The following is a 17,151-nucleotide window of genomic DNA, read 5'->3' on the forward strand; positions in this document are numbered from 1 at the left end:
TGAAATAACTGCTTTGTTCTGCCATTTAGTCGTGACAAGTCTACATCAAAACAAAAAATGCAACCAAACAATTACTTGCCAGGTTCCTTTTATCAGGAAGAAAACCCAACTGTTCTTAGTTTTAAACACAGAAAGTATAAAGAACTATTTAATACGTAGATAAAAAGAAAAGAAGCATACAGAGCCAAAAGCATGGGTTAGAGAACACACACTCGGGAAAGGTATTTACTGACTCCATGATTTCACTTACTGCCCCCTCCCCAACAAAATATATCTTCGTAGCCTTCAGATTAAAGATTGACTTTCTGTAGTGCCAACATTCCATTCTATTTATCATCAACCATCTTTTTTTTCTCAGCCTATTTTTTGCTCTCTTTTTAGAAGAGTGATTGTGTGTGTAAAGGAGAATAGATTTAGAGTTTCTAAGCAGCATCTGTGAATAGATTGGTCACTGGCAGAACTAAACAGTGGCTAACTTTGATATTCATAGGCACCATTCTTGGAATAGCTTTCTTAATTTTCATTTCACTCTCAAACTTAAATATTTCCAACAGGTATGTGAGCACATGTTCAAGACTGACTTGAAACATTTTCCTAGATTGCACTTTGGTGATTTGCATTTTGCAACAAACACATCTCATGCAAGCGTGGCAGCAAAGACAGTGCCTATAGTGTGCGAAGCATGCTGGTCCTTCCCTCTCTCATCTCAGACTTCTTGCCTATCTGATAGTCAATATTCTTACCAATCTTTTTTTCCATTAAAGAAAATTTTATTGGAGTATAGTTGACTCACAAAGTTGTGTTAGTTTCAGGTATATTACAAAGTAAATCAGTTGTACATATACATATATCCATTCCTTTTCAGATTCTTTCCCCACATAGGTTATTACTCAGTACTGAGTAGATTTCCCGGTGCTATAAACAGGTCCTTATTACTTAACAATTTTATATATAATAGTGTGTATATGTCAGTCCCAACCTCATAATTTATCCCCCCCCCCAACCTCATGTTTCCCCTTTGGTAACCCCTAAGTTTGGTTTTTAAATCTTTGAGTCTGTTTTGTAAGTGATTTTGTATCATTTTTAAAAATTAGATTACACATATTAGCGATCTTATATGATATTTGTTTTTCTCTGTCTGACTTACTTCACTTAATATGATAATCTCTAGGTTCATTCATGTTGCTGCAAATGGCATTACCATGAGCTGTGGTGTAGGTCACAGACACAGCTCGGATTTGGCGTTGCTGTGGCTGTGGTATAGGCTGGCGACTACAGCTCCGATTAGACCCCTGCCGTGGGAACCTCCATATGCTGTGGATGGGGTCCTAGAAAAGACAAAAAAGACAAAAAACAAAAAAAAAAAGCAAAAAAAAAACTTTGAAATGCTGAGTTGTCTGAATTAAATCTAGGGGCTATTTCTTCAATTTCTGCAGTGCATTCTAGAGAAATATTTCAGATTAAATACCTTGCCCTACAACTTGTAATGGAAAGCAACAATGTATAATTAGATTTAAAAATTTTAATCAAAACTATCTTTTACGGAGGTCCTATTTACATGACTCAAGGCCAGTCTTACAACTTGAAAGGGAAATGTATACAGAAGAGGTACACATGAAGGATTCCTGTGCCTTCCTCCCCCACAGAGGCCAAAAGCTCATCTTCACTTTCTAGGAACTGGTTGTTCTCTGTGGCTTCCTCATAATGACCATTACTTGATCATGCATTTGGTGGTGCTTTTCTGAATACAGAAGTTCCAAGAGTCTTTTGAGGAGCCTGGTTCTTTGTTGTGGCTCCTGAATCATCCTAACGACTCTTTTTCCTCTGCTGTCTGTGACCAGTGACTGAACTTAAGGCGTTCCCACTAAAATGAGAGGTACGTGGAATGTGTTGATCTAAATGTTATTCCAAGAGATGCTCACACTTATTGTGGTGATATTATGGTAACTATGCAGTGATTGGACTGTACTACAAGGATCTGCTGTCTCGGTGCTTTCACCTTCTGGACCATGAGTTCCTTGGGAACAGATTCTATGCTTTCTATAACAAGGTTTCCCACATGTAATGTTATGGATAAATACTATTTACCCATTAAATAGTGGTAATACCTATGAGATACAAAATGTGAAACGCATTTCAAAACCATTGAAATTTTTCTAAGATAGGGGCCTGTGGCCTGTGTTTATTTAATTATTTATTGGTAGCAAACCGCTTATGAGACCATTTCTTTTTTTTTTTTTTTTTTGTCTTTTTTTGCTATTTTTTGGGCCGCTCCTGCGGCATATGGAGGTTCCCAGGCTAGGGGTCGAATCGGAGCTGTAGCCACCGGCCTACACCAGAGCCACAGCAACGCGGGATCCGAGCCGCGTCTGCAACCTACACCACAGCTCACGGCAACGCCGGATCCTTAACCCACTGAGCGAGGGCAGGGACCGAACCCTCAACCTCATGGTTCCCAGTCGGATTCGTTAACCACTGTGCCATGACGGGAACTCCTGAGACCATTTCTGATACACAGTCCTAAGAACACTGTCACTTATTGCATTGTAAATGAATTTGCCCTTGTAAGACCAAGGAGAATTCTTGACACTGATTAAGAGAAAAGTGTGTATCACTAGTAAAAACAAATGAGCCTTGGGTCTTTCGAGTATAATTTTGACTCGCAAAAGTAACGTGTGTATAGAACTATAATAAATCATAGAACTAGTAAAGTGGTTTGGGTGCTGCAGGAACAATGCTATTATTAGGAAGCATTTTTTTGATATCTCATGGTTCATGTATATATATATATGTTTTTGTGTATGTATGTGTATAAATCATATAAATTAACTTATTAATTGAGAATTTTCATTGGTATGTGTGGTTAATGAAAAAAAAAATAATCAAAGTTATTTCCTTGACCCCGCCTTTGGTCATAATCCAGAACTATTAGAACCTCCATTTATTCTCCCAGAGAAGAGCTGCATTTTCAGACAAGAGAAAATCTTGTGTTTCCTAGGAATGCTACCACTACTCTGTCATAAATCGAAAAGCTCTAATAGGTTGGGGGAAGGGAAGCTGCTGTAAGGAACCATAATTAAACCACTCTTTGAAGGCAACGTGTGAAGGTAACTAAATCCATTTATCCCCTCCACTAACTTCACTCTTACTGTGTGTTTGCTAAGCCTGTATCAGAAAACCAATTACAGATGTAGCTTCTGCACCTTGCCTGCTATCACTGAGGAGCAGCTAATGTCCTGTAAACACTACTCTGTTATCTCATTAATTGAAGAAACACAACTCAAAAGGGAAGTATGTTTACTGTGAAGGTAATTAAAAGAAGTACTGAAAAGGCTGGGGACTCAATGCCAACTTGCCTGCCTTTCAGGAAAAGTGAATAACCTCAAACTTCCATTTAATGCTCAGCCATATAAATTCTCACCAGGTAGTTCTGAGGGATCAAGTCATATACGTTAGATATAAAGTTTGTTCTGTAAAGATTCATGATTTAAGGAAACATTGTCTCAAGCATAAAATAAATATTTATGTCTTAGACAAAGGCACTCCGAACTAATAGCCAAGAAACATGCATGCAGTTTAGTAAGTGATTTTTGACGGTAAATCTGAAGACTCATGAATAATTCAGGTACAAACAGGATAAGAAGAAATGGAACTACTCTTCACCTACAGTTTTCTGGGAGAGATTTCATGACCAGGTACAATTTCAGGAGCTTTTTGGGGGATGAGGGTATTTGAATTGGTGGATTCAATGCAATATATAATTTATTCTTAAAAAACACAGATACACTAAAATTTTAGACTATATGCAGAGAATATCTCAGAAAACAAAGTTCAAAAACAGTAAGCCAAATCTTCTTCAAGAGTAAATTATGCCATAAAGTTCTGCAGCAAAAATTTACTTAATGGTCTGAAACAGTGAATATGCTTCCCATGGTACCTCAGCTGTGAATGGAGAGAGATTAGGAACACTTACGAGAAGAACGAAGTGAGCCCAGAGTTAGTAAAAAGAAGGAAACAATAAAAGAGCAGAAATGAATGAAATGAAACTAAAAAGACAATTGAAAAAAAAATCTATGAAACTGAGAGCTTATTCTTTGAAAAAACAAAATTGACAAACTTTTAGCTAGACTCACTAAAAAAGACTAGAGAGAACTCAAAACTAGAAACAAAAATAATAATAATAATTATTATTATTATTATTATTATTATTTCACATGGAGGTTCCCAGGCTAGGGGTCCAATCAGAGCTGTAGACGCTGGCCTATGCCACAGCCACAGTAATGCAGGATCTGAGCTGTGTCTATGACCTACACCACAGCTCATGGCAACACTGGAGCCTTAACCCACTGAGCAAGGCCAGGGATTGAACCTGCATCCTCATGGATACCAGTGGGGTTTCTTAACCACTAAGCCATGATGGGAACTCCCAGAGAGGAAAATTATAACTGATATCAAAGAAATACAAAGGATCATAAGAGATTCTTATAAACAATTATACATCAATAAATTGGACAACCTAGAAGAAATTACTAAATTCTTGGAAACATACACTCTTCTAAGACTGAATTAGAAAGAAATAGAAAATCTGAATAGAGTAATTGCTAGTAAGGCAGTTGAATCAACAATCAAAAGCCCTCAATAAACAAAAGTTCAGGACCAGACAGCTTCACTAGTGAATTCTACTAAATGTTCAAAGATGTCATACCTAGCCTTCCCAAATGCTTCCAAAAAATTGAAAAGGAAACATTTTCGAACGCATTTCACAAGGCCAACATTACCCTGATAGCAAAATCAGATAAGGATATCACAAAAAGAAAAGTGCAAGCCAATATCCCTGAGGAATATAAATGCAAAATTCCTCAACAAATATTAGCAAACCAAATTAAATAATATATTTAAAGAACCCTTCGCTGTGATCAAGTGAGCTTTATTCCAGGGATGTAAAGATGGTTCAACATCTGCAAATCAATCAATGTGACATCACATTAACAAAATGAAGACTACAAATCATATTATGATCATCTCAATAGATGCATAAAAAACATTTGACAAAATTCAGCATTAATTTATGAAACTCTAAACGGAGTGGGTATAGAGGTAACTACTTCCACATATACGACAACCATACAGCTAATATTGTACTCAATGGTGAAGGACTTAAAGCTTTTCTCTTTAGATCAAGAGCAACACAACTATGCTAAGCACTTTTACTTAACAGTGTTGGAAGTCCTTGCCAGAGTGACTATGCAAGAAAAGGGTAAAAAGTCATCCAAATTGGAAATGAAGAAGAAAAACTGTCAATATTTGATGATGGAAGATTCTATATATGGAAAACTCTATAAAGACTCTGCAAAAACAAAACTGTTAGAACTAACATGGATGAACCGTGAGGGTATTATGCTAAGTGAAATAAGTTAAAAAAAGACAATCACCATATGATGTCACTTATATGTGGAATGTACGAAACCAACCAACCAAAACAAAACAAAACTAAGAGACATAGAGAACAGATTGGTGGTTGCCCAAGGGGAGGGAGTTGGAAGGTGGGTGAAATGGGTAAAGGGGGTTAAGAGGTACAAACTTCCAATTATAAAATATGTAGTATTTACTTATTATTGCAGGGGGTGTAATGTCCAGTATGGCGACTATAATCATTAATAGTTTACTGAATATTTAAAAGATATTAAGAGAGTAAATCTTTAACATTCTCAACACAAGGAGAAAAATTTGTAACTTCATACAGTGACAGATGGTAAATAGACTTATTGTGGCGATCATTTTGCAGCGTATATAAATATTGAATCATGTTGCACACCTGAAACTAATATAATATTGTATGTCAATTATACTTCAAGGAGATCCTGTTGTGTCTCAACAGGTTAAGAACCCGTCATAGTGTCCATGAGGATTCAGGTTCGATCCCTTGCTTTGCTCAGAGGGTTAAGGATCCAGCATTGCAGGTGGCTGTGTAATAGGCTGGCAGCTGTATTTCTGATTTGACCCCTAGCCTGGAAACCTCCACATGCCACAAGTGTGATGGTAAAAAGAAAAAAAATTACACCTCAATTTAAAAAAAGAAAATGGAATTACTTACACATCAACATACTTTCAGTATAAATTACTAACAGTCAAATACTCAGTAAATTGCCAATATCAAAAGAAAGAATATGATTCTAATTTAGCTTAATACTCTTTTCATTCTGCTCATTAGAATCCCAACTGTCTCTACATAAAGGACTTTCTGGGCCAATTTACTTTAAAGTCCCCGTCTCATGCAGGATGCTGCAAATGTGCACGTCTATCTTAATTTTCTTAAATCATTTTTAATTAGGTATTTACAAAAGCAAAGAACCAATGTATTTTCCTGTGCCTACCTCTCATTTAATGTGTACCCGAAGGTCAAAAGAGCAGTAAAATACTGAAAACTTGAAGGATAATTTGAGGTGAGTGTTTGCTCCGTGTTTAACAGCTCAGTATACCTTAACTTTTTCTTCAAAATTTTCAGTTTTTCTTCAAAATTTTCAGAGAATTTAAAGTGTCATTCTCAAGCAATCAAAGCACATAGTAAGGAACTAGCAAGAATGGCCACACAAAGTTGTGATGATAAAAATGGTCACACAGTGCTCCTATACATTTGGTAAATGAGCCTTGTAAAGAATAAATCCAGGCAATAGCTGCTTTGCTGGCATAACTCAACCTTGCCTGCGGGATTATGTTGTAGAACGTCATGACCTCACTGAACGGTAGGAAGAACTACTTGGATAATTCTCTGCTCCTGTGACTCAATAACTTTGGTCACGTCTTGGGGTTATGTAAAAGTTAACAGTGGGCATTGAGGGCCAGAATCCCCACCTGGGGTCCCCTGTGAGGGGCGCTTTGCACCAACAGATTGTAACTCCTGTGACAGCGGCTTGCTTTCCATTTCTGCACCAGCAAACCAATGTGTAGCAGAAATGGGACCGAGATAACTTGCTGCAGGTCCAAAAGTGCACCCTGCATGGTTGCAGGGGACTGGTGACCTTGGTGCCTCGTCTCAAGACTTGTAGAATCTGCCTCTAGAACTCAAACAGGTTGAGACGGCACCCAGGACCTGCTCAGACTGACTGCACAAATGGATCAAGTTTGCCTAGACTGACTACTCTCTGGATCTTTTAACAAGTAAGATTTGTATAAGTTCCCCTGGATACCCAGAGGAGCTGGCACAATTCACCCCACAGCAGAACCAGCCTCAGCATTCAATCAATTCAGGACTGGGCAGACCCACCCAGTTTGTATCTTCTACAGTTATGATTGCTAATTCTGGTTGATAATAGGATCTGGTAAATTCCAATGGCTTTTGTCTTTCATCTCTCCCCTCCCACCAGTTTAAGAGCAGTTAGGAACACAGGGGCTCATTTCTTTCAGACTGCTGGCCACTATATATGTGGGCACCAAAAAGATTCTTGTCTTTGCTTTTGCTAAATTTATTCATTCAAAAAAAAAAAAAAAAGAAGAAGAAGAAGATGAAGAAGATGAAGAATGAGCATCAGATGGAGATCTGCCAAATTTTCTGTGATTTAATTTTTCTTTCTTGGCTCCTTTACCTTCTCTCAGGAAAATTTCATGGAGAGTATTTCTCAGACCTTTTCCCATTAAGCCAGGTTTCAGACCCACTTAGCAGAAAATATAGAAAATATCTCAACACATCAGGTAAGGTATACTTTTTTTGTACAATTGTTATCTGTAATTACATAAGAAAAAAATAAAATAATTTAGAGAAAAAGTAAGTACTTGAATGTGGAAGAAGAGAGGGATCCATCTAGGTTTTTGGAATAAAACCTTACCTTTTGATGTATTCATCTATGCTGAATGCTCTGGCTGGTCTCAGATTCCCCTTCTTAGGATACCAAAGCTCCTTGCTTTGGGATACATGTCAGTACCTTTCATTCTGTACAGCATTTCTTTTCTTTTCTTTTCTTTTTTCTTTTTATGGCTGTATCTGCAGCATATGGAAGTTCCCAGGCTAGGGGTAGAACTGGAGCTGCAGCCATAGCAATTGGTACAGCCAGATCTGAGCCATGTCTGTGACCTGCACCACAGCTCATGGCAACGCCAGATCCTTAACCTACTGAGCGACTCCAGGGATCAAACTCACATCCTCATAGACACTATGTAGGGTTCTTAACCCATTGCACAACATTTCTATGAAGACCTTCCTTCACTTCACAGTTCTAAACAGGGAGACTGAAACCCCAGTTGAGTGCTTAGATTTAAATTCTATCTTCTGACTTCCAAAATTTGATTTTTACTTCTATACTTGCCTTAATGCTTTAATGGGAATTATTTAAGGACATGGGAATTTATTGGCAAGATTAACATGATGCATTCGGAATTTCTATTATTCTCATCTCCTGTCAAAACCAAAACTATAGCTCTGTTCAATTCAATTAAAATTTACAGGGCATAGTATATGTTCATGCCAGTGTGCTCAGTACTAAAAGCTATAGACAGGTGAGGAGATTCCATCTCTGCCCTCAAGTAATTTCTATCTAGCATGAAAAAGGGAAATAGGATTAAATTCAACCAATCTTCGACAATCTGATGCATAAGGCAAGCACTGTATCTCGCGTCTTATTTATGTATCATTAGAAAACCACGAAAGGCTGTGGGGCTGGGAGAAAGGAAAAATTCATTTCCCAGTGAGGTGGACCAGCCAGGAAGGAGCCTGATAGAGATGGTGAAGACTCAGGAAGAAGAGACATCTAAGAAGATTGAAGGGAGTCATGAACAGATTTTCTTTGCTTTTACAACATGGCTTAGAAGAAGATACTTCTTTTGGAGTATCTGTTTCCTGTTTAAGTCGGCTTTGTGTGCTGAAGACTTCCCCACCCAAAGACCATGTTAACAGTAATGACAACCAAAGGAAAGGTGGGGGAGAGTGGGGACAGCTGACTCCAGCCCTGGGTGATCAGTCAGAATCGAAGGCGTCAAATGTGTAAGGGGTCCTGGGGGGTAAGAAGCAAGATCTCCTCTCCCTGCTTAGGCTCATTGCTTCTGAAATCTCCCTGGCCAATCTTCCTTCTTGCCCACCTGCCTTGGGCAATGCTCAGAACTCCTTGGATGGAGGCTGAAGTTCATGGAAAACGAAGGTGAATATTGTTCTTGGACTACGTGACCCTTACCAGTTGTGTTGAAAGGATTCCCTGAGGCAGGAGGAGAAATAAGACAGGACAAGAAAATAACTCCAGGGAAAAAGTGAGAGAACTAAGTTTAGAATGGCATCTATATCCCTGGGGAAAAGAGTGCAGAATGAACTGGTTTGGGAAGAGAAAATGAGAACATTGGAAACCCAAGGACAGTAGGAAGAGTTTCCAGCTGTGAACAAGAAAGAAGACTGTATTCCTAGTTCGTCATACTCTTCAAAATACACAGAAAATGACCCATGGTTTTCACATCTGTCCTGGGGATTCCTTCTTTCTCATAGTTTCTTATACCCAGATTTTCTCTCTTGAAAATTAGTTGATCTTGGAAACGTTTACCACTTTCTAACTTTATGTCCTCTTCTTCATTGTGCTTTGAGAAATTCAGATTGTTTTTTTATATTTTAATTTTTTTGATCATGTATTTGTATATATATTTTTTCTATTACCCCATGAAATCAGATATTCAGCCCTGCACTGTGTCTTTGAAATGTTGCTTCTAGAGCTTGGGTTTTAGCCCCACTGCCAGCATGGAACGTAGGAGATCTTTACTCTGGTGGGGCTGCTGTAACAAAAGACCACAGACTGGGGAGCTTGTAAACAGCAGAAATTTACTTCTCACAATCCTGAAGGCTGGACATATGAGACCAGGGTACCAGCATGGCTGAGGGAGAGCCCTCTGCCGGGTAGCAGATCTCTCACTGAAACCTCATGTGAGAGAAGGACTGAGCCAGCTCTCCGGCATCTCTTGTAAGGCACCAATCACCTCCCAAATGTCTCGCCTCCTAATGCCATCAGCTTGGGCATTAGATTTTCGATGAAGGAATTTTGAAGGGACAGAAACTTTCAAACCATAGTGTAGAATTCACAAAAGATCATTCATCTCCAGGATGATTTTCCATGCTTTAAAATGACTTCCCAAAAGGATAAAATAAGGAGTATGGAAAGAGAAAGGGCAGAAAATTTGTGATTGAGGAGACAAAGTGAACTATTTGAACACATCAAGACTTTCTAGCTAAATTCTTTCAGTTCAACATAGAATATATAAATAATTATACTTGCCAAGTAAGGTAGCATCTTGAGTTCCCACTAAATGACACAGCATTTTTCACTGTTTGCTGATGTCATTGATTTCTCAAAGCCTATATAAATTAAACAATATTATTCTCATATGAAAGCTGAAGTTAGTCATTGAAGTAGTCAAATGTTGAATCCAGCATGGTCTGATTCCTAAGTCTTTGCATTTTTTTTTTTTTTTTTTTTTTTAGGGCTGTACCCACGGCATGTGGAAGTTCCCAGCCTACGCCGCAGCCACAGCAACTCGGGATCCGATCTGCATCTGTGACTCACACCACAGCTCACAGCACTGCTGGATCCTTAATCCCCTGAGCAAGGCCAGGGATCGAACCTGCATCCTCATGGATCCTAGTCGAATTCGTTTCTATTGAGCCACGATGGGAACTCCAATCTTTGCATTTTTATACTTCCAAGATAGCTAACGCAAAGATCTGCTGGACTCAACATGTGAGGTGAAGTTCAAGTTGGGAAAGAGTGGTGCTTATCAGTGTTTTACCTATGTATAAAGTGCAACAAAATTTATTAGACATTAGGAGGCCCCCCTCCACAGGAAGAAAGGGACCAGTTTCCCCTGAAAGTCACAAGTTTGTGACTGAATCATAATAATTTACTACTTCATTAATTTACTTGCTCTAATACAGACATGTTCTTAAAGCAGTTTCCACTTGGGTTTACAATTTGTTTCTCAAATAAAAGTCTGTGTTTATCTCCTCTCTCTAATGGAAAGAAATAAATGCTCTTATGCTTAGCAGAAAAGTAGCTTTGCAAATAAGCAAATACACCAATGGTTTTTGGATTATACCCCCACCCCCAATATCCTTGCTAATATATCATAAGAAGCAGTGGCTGCATTTGAGTTTGGCAGAATGCCACAAGGAAATTCAATACCAAATGCCTGAAGTTTAAAATTTCCACATGGAGCTTCCACTGTCACCTCCACACGGCACTATCAGCTGTGACTGACGGTGCCAGATGTCTGAGTTGGAAACCTTACACGTATGCCAACATTCTCACTGCCCTGAGACACTCTTTGGGTTTCAGATAAAGAATAGAGAATTGCCATTGCATTAGAAATCCACAAATGTCAGTTCAAAGGCAGGGGGGTGGGTGGGGATGTGTCGGGGGTGGGGGGGGGAAATAGACGTAGATGAGGAGACAAATGTGTGATAAGAAAAGTACACAGATTCTTTGCACACTGAATCAGCTTTTGAAGAACCGTTGTTCTTTATATAAAACATGCCTCAAAGTAAGATTAAGACTTTATTTACACGTTTGGCAAGATTACTGAATTTCCATAAAATATCTAATCTGATGAACGTGGGACTAAGCAGCAATGTCTGATAAACTCAGATGTGCTCTTTTGTTCGTATCTTCTGTCCACCTTTGATTTGTTTCTGCATCTAGAATCAGATATAATTTAGTTGACTGAAGCAAGGGTTTATGGAAATATGACAAGAAAAGCACATTCCCCACAATTTACTATTTTAATTACACGAAGAAGGAAAAGACCATAAGATTCGTCTGCCAACAACTGTCTCAGAATGAAAAGGGAAAGCACATTGAGAAAAATATTCTATGTTCTTTGTTACTATGACTGCTAAAACAGCATTTCATCTTTGGATTTTTGTAGGATTTTTTAAAATAATGAAGTACCTTAGGAGTTCCTGTCATCGTTTAGCGGAAACGAATCTAACTAGCATCCATGAAGATGCAGGTTTGATCCCTGGCCTTGATCAGTGGGTTAAGGATCCAGCACTGCCATGAGCTGGATAGGCAATGCTGGATCCTAGCAGACACAGGATAGGTGTAGGCTGCAGACACAGTTTGGACCCCACGTTGCTGTGGCTGTGGAATAGGCTAGCAGCTACAGCTCCAATTTGACCGTTAGGCTGGGAACCTCCATATGTCTCAGGTACGGCCCTAAAAAAAGAGACAAAAAAAAAAAAATAATAAAGATCTTAGAAGGATTTACTATCCAAAATGTATAAGGAACTCACGCAGCTCAGAAACAAAAAAAGAAAATCTGATTAAAAAATGGGCAGAAGACTTGAATAGACATTGCTCCAAAAAAGGACATACAAATGGCCAACAAATACATGAAAAAGATACTCAGCATCACTAGTCTTGAGGGAAATACATATCAAAATCATGAGATATCAATGCACACCTGTCAGAATGGCTATTATCAAAAAGGCAGATAATAAGGACTAGCAAGGATGTGGAGAAAAATGAACCTAGGGCACTGTTGGTGGGAATGTAAATTGGTGCAGTCACTGTGGAAAACAGTATGGCGGTTCCTCAAGAAATTAAAAATAGGACTACCATATGACCCAGAAATTCCATTCCTGGGTGTATATTCAAAGGAAATAAAATCACCGTCTCAAAGAAATACCTACACCACCTCTGTGTTCACTGCAGCATTATTCACAATAGTCAAGACATGGAAACCACCTGAGAGATAAATGGATAAAGAAAGTGAGGTATACGTGTTTGTACACAGCAGAATGATTCTGCCATAGGAAAGAAGGAAATCCTGTCATTTGTGACAATGTGAGTTGACCTTGAGGGCATGATGCTAAGTGAAATAAATCAGACAGAGAAAGACGAATACTATATGATCTCACTTATATGTGGAATCCAGAAACATCAAACTCATAGGAACCGAGGGTAGAATGGCGGTTGCCAGAGGCTGAGTGGTGGGGAAAATAGGAAGATGTTGGTTAAACTTCCAGTTACAAGATAGATAAATTCCAAGGATCTAAGGTGCAGCATGGTGACTATAGTTAACAGTACACTGAAAAGGTGCTGTAGAGTAGAACTTTAATGTTGTCACTGTAGGAACAATAAAATAGTAATTGAGATAAAGAAGCAATAACTAACCTATTGTGATAAACATTTAACCATACATATTCATATCAAATCATTATATTATACACCTTAAAATTACACAATGTCAATTATATCTCAAACAACAACAAAACAAATAAATAATCTTCATAAGCATCTCAAGCTGAACAATTCCATCAAGCTGTCTTTACTTTTTTCATGAAATACAACAGTAACCTTCTAAATGGTCTTACCACCACTGTTCTCTCCTTACCTCCAATGCAACCTCTATTCTGTTTCTAGAGTATTCTTCCTAAAATAGAAAGCCAGGCATGTCACTCCACTATTCAAATGGAGGCAGGGAACAGATACAGTTCAAATATCTCTACAGCCTCTCTAAAGCCTTCCCCAGCCACTCATTACTTCCTTGTACATTCCTCCAGAGAACTTTCACTAAAGCAATGATACTCTGTCTTCCTGTTTCTCTGAATGTGAGACTATACTTTTGCCTTGGCTAGCAAGTACTAGCTTGTTAGAGATGATCATTAAATAGTCAGGTATTTTGCAGGCTGGTTGTTGAATTGGTTAGTAGCTTAAAATTGTCCGTGATAGAGTTTATACCCATAAATTGACAAGCAATATACATAGGGACTCTTTTTCTTTTTCCAAGAGGTGGTTTTTGAGCATACCTGGGTTTGTCTGCCTAGACGAGCTGAGTCTCTTCATAATCAATAGAATTGCTTGAATTATTAATGTGATTTCAATCAGCTGAAAGTGATTTGGACATAAGTAAAACAAAGGCAATTACAGAAAGAACGATAGAATTTCATGCATTGTCACAATTTGAATTACAATCAGATTACAAAAAAACAAGTATGAATTTCAAGTTTATAAATACTTGGGGATTTTATTCAAAGATCACATGATCTGTAGGTCTAGATATAGTGGGTGAAATACAGGAATGCTGGCTTATTAATCGTTGTGTCATTATATATCATGCAATCTGGCATGTGGTTGATCCTCATTAAGTTCTTATTAAGCAACTTTCCACATGAAAAACCATAGAATATATTTCTGTATCTGAAGGGTTGGCTGTTTTTATCCAGTCATATAGAATCACTGCTGGAAACTGGCAGCACCCATATGGTAAATCTTTTGTTCAGAAACAAAAATTAAGCCACCTAAAAAGCAAAAGAAAAAAATTTCTCAAAAAATATGAAAAATAATTACCATTTTAAGGATATTATATATTGAGCATTTTGTACATGTGCTCATTTTTTGGTAAGTGTGTATATATATTTATTTATAGAACTATATTATATATTATTATATGTGTTAGCTACTTAATTGCTTAGTGTAAATATATGTGTGTATAGTAACATACTATATGAGTATGTTATGAGTAACCCACATTACTTATATTGGAAAAAATTATTGGACAACCAAAATTTGTTCACATACCTTTGTGTTTAGATTTTCTTTTTTTTTTTTTTCCCACTGTACAGCAAGGGGGTCAGGTTATCCTTACATGTATACATTACAATTACATTTTTTCCCCCACCCTTTCTTCTGTTGCAACATGAGTATCTAGACAAAGTTCTCAATGCTATTCAGCAGGATCTCCTTGTAAATCTATTCTAAGTTGTGTCTGATAAGCCCAAGCTCCCGATCCCTCCCACTCCCTCCCCCTCCCATCAGGCAACCACAAGTCTCTTCTCCAAGTCCATGATTTTCATTCATTTCAAAAATCATATATAAGTTACATTGCTGGTTATCAGTTTTCGCATCAGTATTACCAGAGGAGATACATACATGATGAAACCCAGAGAGCCATATGGGAACCAGCCCAGGGTTAAGCCTACCCTTTTAGATAAGCTTTATCCAACACACTTATTTTACAGACGAGGTGGTAGCATCAAGAGAGGTTTATTTTATTTGTTTATCATCAAACAATTGGCTAAACTAATAGCCAGGATTTTGATTCAGGTCATTGAATTTTAAGTTAGCATGTTTAATAATATATATAAGCTTTGGGGTGTGTGTGTGTGTGTGTGGTGTTTAACTTTAGTGATCTAATTAGCAATCCAGTCCTGAGCTGGGTGCCCACAGAAGTAGTCTCAGTAAGAATGACAAGCAAGTTACAGACTCAAACCTACAGTTCATATTTGGGTGAATGAATACGGACTTTCCCAGATTTGTGTGTGTGTGTGTGTGTATGTGTTCTTTATTCACTGTGTTCTTTACCTATTATTGTTCTTTTTTTAAAAAGTAACTTTGAATTTCGAAGTATAACATAGCAAGATCACTTTCTATTTGTTTTCTTCTAATTTCAAATTTGTGTGACTTTTCAAAGTAGAAGATTATTAATAAACAGTTTTATCAAACTACTTTACCATCGATAGTGAAGGTTTAAAAAAAAAATAGTTCTCAACATATAAACGGCTTTATCGTACTTGATAATTGCTTTCTACTGGCTGTCCCATTTCCTCTATCTCTAACAGAATAAATTTTGGAAACCCAGTTTAGCTCAATGTATCTAATTATTGAAAACACTTACATGAGTGTGTTTTCCACGTATTTTATTTTGGGCAGAGTATCTGCTACCGGCCCCCAAATTTCTCCTTGATTTTTCAGGAAGGTCACGATATTCCTTACAACTTTACAACTTAGATTAAATATGCCTCACAGCTTAAATTTTACAATTATGGCCAAAGAATACAGATTCTCCCTCACATGATACCATAGTTTATGCTAGCGGATAACCAGTTCCAAACATTCACACTCCCTTGTCTTGTTTTTTGCAATAATGATCTTGTGGAATTTCAAAATTCAAGAGATAAACTTGCCAGAAAAAGGAAAGTATCTTTTAGTTCTTATTGAGGGCAGAGACCATATATCTTCTTTACATCTTTTTAACTTAAATGCTAAGGACAAATGAATTATCAATAAATGTGTATCAAGTTGAACTGGATTTTTTAAAAAATGTGATCCAAATTTTTAAAAAAACTCAGCTCTCTTAGAGGATTCATATTTTTTTCAAAATCTCTTTAAGTTTATATCCCACATAATTATATTTAATGGATATTTCCACAATATTATTGTTGAAAATCATATCTACTTATTACATTAGGTTATTTAAAACTAAAAAGAAATGATTTAGGAAAATAAGTTGTCCTTTTGATACAGAGACATTTTCAGAATCTTCTTCCAACTATTCAATGCTTATTAACTCCTGAAAAATACTTTTGTACTAAACAAAAAGATGCTTCAGTAAAATAAATTAGGCTCGAATACACATTTATTACAAGTCCCCAAATATAACCTGTAAGAAAGTGTGTGTGGGCTGTTGTCCAGTATTGAGAGACAGGGAGGCTTGGTAAGATTCTAAATTAATTTATTTCTCCCTTTAACAGTTGCTCTTGTGAGATTCCTGTGACATAATGAAGAGTGGAATTAAGTAGCCATGAGCTGGCCATCATCAAAACTTATGAAAATTTGTTTTACTATATAGTGAATTGTTTCTATACCTCAGTGGCATCTAAATAAAGATTAGTGATTAAAAAAATAAAACATCAGAGTTCCCATCATGGCTCAGTGGTAATGAACTTGACTAGTATCCATGAGGACGTGGGTTCGATCCCTGGCCCTGCTCAGTAAGTTAAGAATCCAGCATAAATGTCAGCTGTGGTTTAGGATCCAGACATAACTTGCATCTGGCGTTGCTGTGGCTGTGGCATAGGCTGGCAGCTACAGCTCTCGATTTGACCCCTAGCCTGGGAGCTTCTATATGCTGCCAGTGTGGCCCTAAAAAGATGAAAAAAAAAAAAAAGTAAAAGGTCTGGAAGATAATGGAAAATGAAATTCCTAAATTTCTTTAATTCATAAGTTAAATAAAATAATATTTTGTAAGATACATTGAACTATTAACATCTTAAATTCTTAGAAAACAGTAAGAGATTTTATATAATTTTGTTAAATTATCATCCTTTATTAATTATGTAGTTTAATTCTGCAATCAACACCTTCAGTAATAATGAACATTTTAAAACTTGACTCTAGAAATACTCAT

The 17,151-nt window shown here is 37.3% G+C and overlaps 1 long non-coding RNA gene across 3 annotated transcripts in view; it reads left to right on the top strand.

Moving 5' to 3' along the window:
• LOC146395138 (uncharacterized) overlaps positions 1–17,151 on the top strand; it is a 547,588-nt gene that overhangs the window by 498,781 nt on the left and 31,656 nt on the right. Inside the window, exon 7 of one of the 3 annotated variants that reach the window (XR_014831884.1) lies at positions 1,675–1,876. The exons of the other annotated variants lie outside the window; for them this stretch is intronic. This is a non-coding gene — a long non-coding RNA (uncharacterized LOC146395138). The remainder of the gene's footprint in view (positions 1–1,674; positions 1,877–17,151) is intronic. 3 annotated transcript variants of the gene reach the window in all.

The sequence above is a fragment of the Sus scrofa genome, chromosome 17, assembly GCF_054392235.1.
Source record: "Sus scrofa isolate SSC_HxYL_T2T_F1_AM1 chromosome 17, Sscrofa_HxYL_maternal_Yorkshire_Landrace_v2.0, whole genome shotgun sequence".
Lineage (NCBI taxonomy): Eukaryota > Metazoa > Chordata > Mammalia > Artiodactyla > Suidae > Sus > Sus scrofa.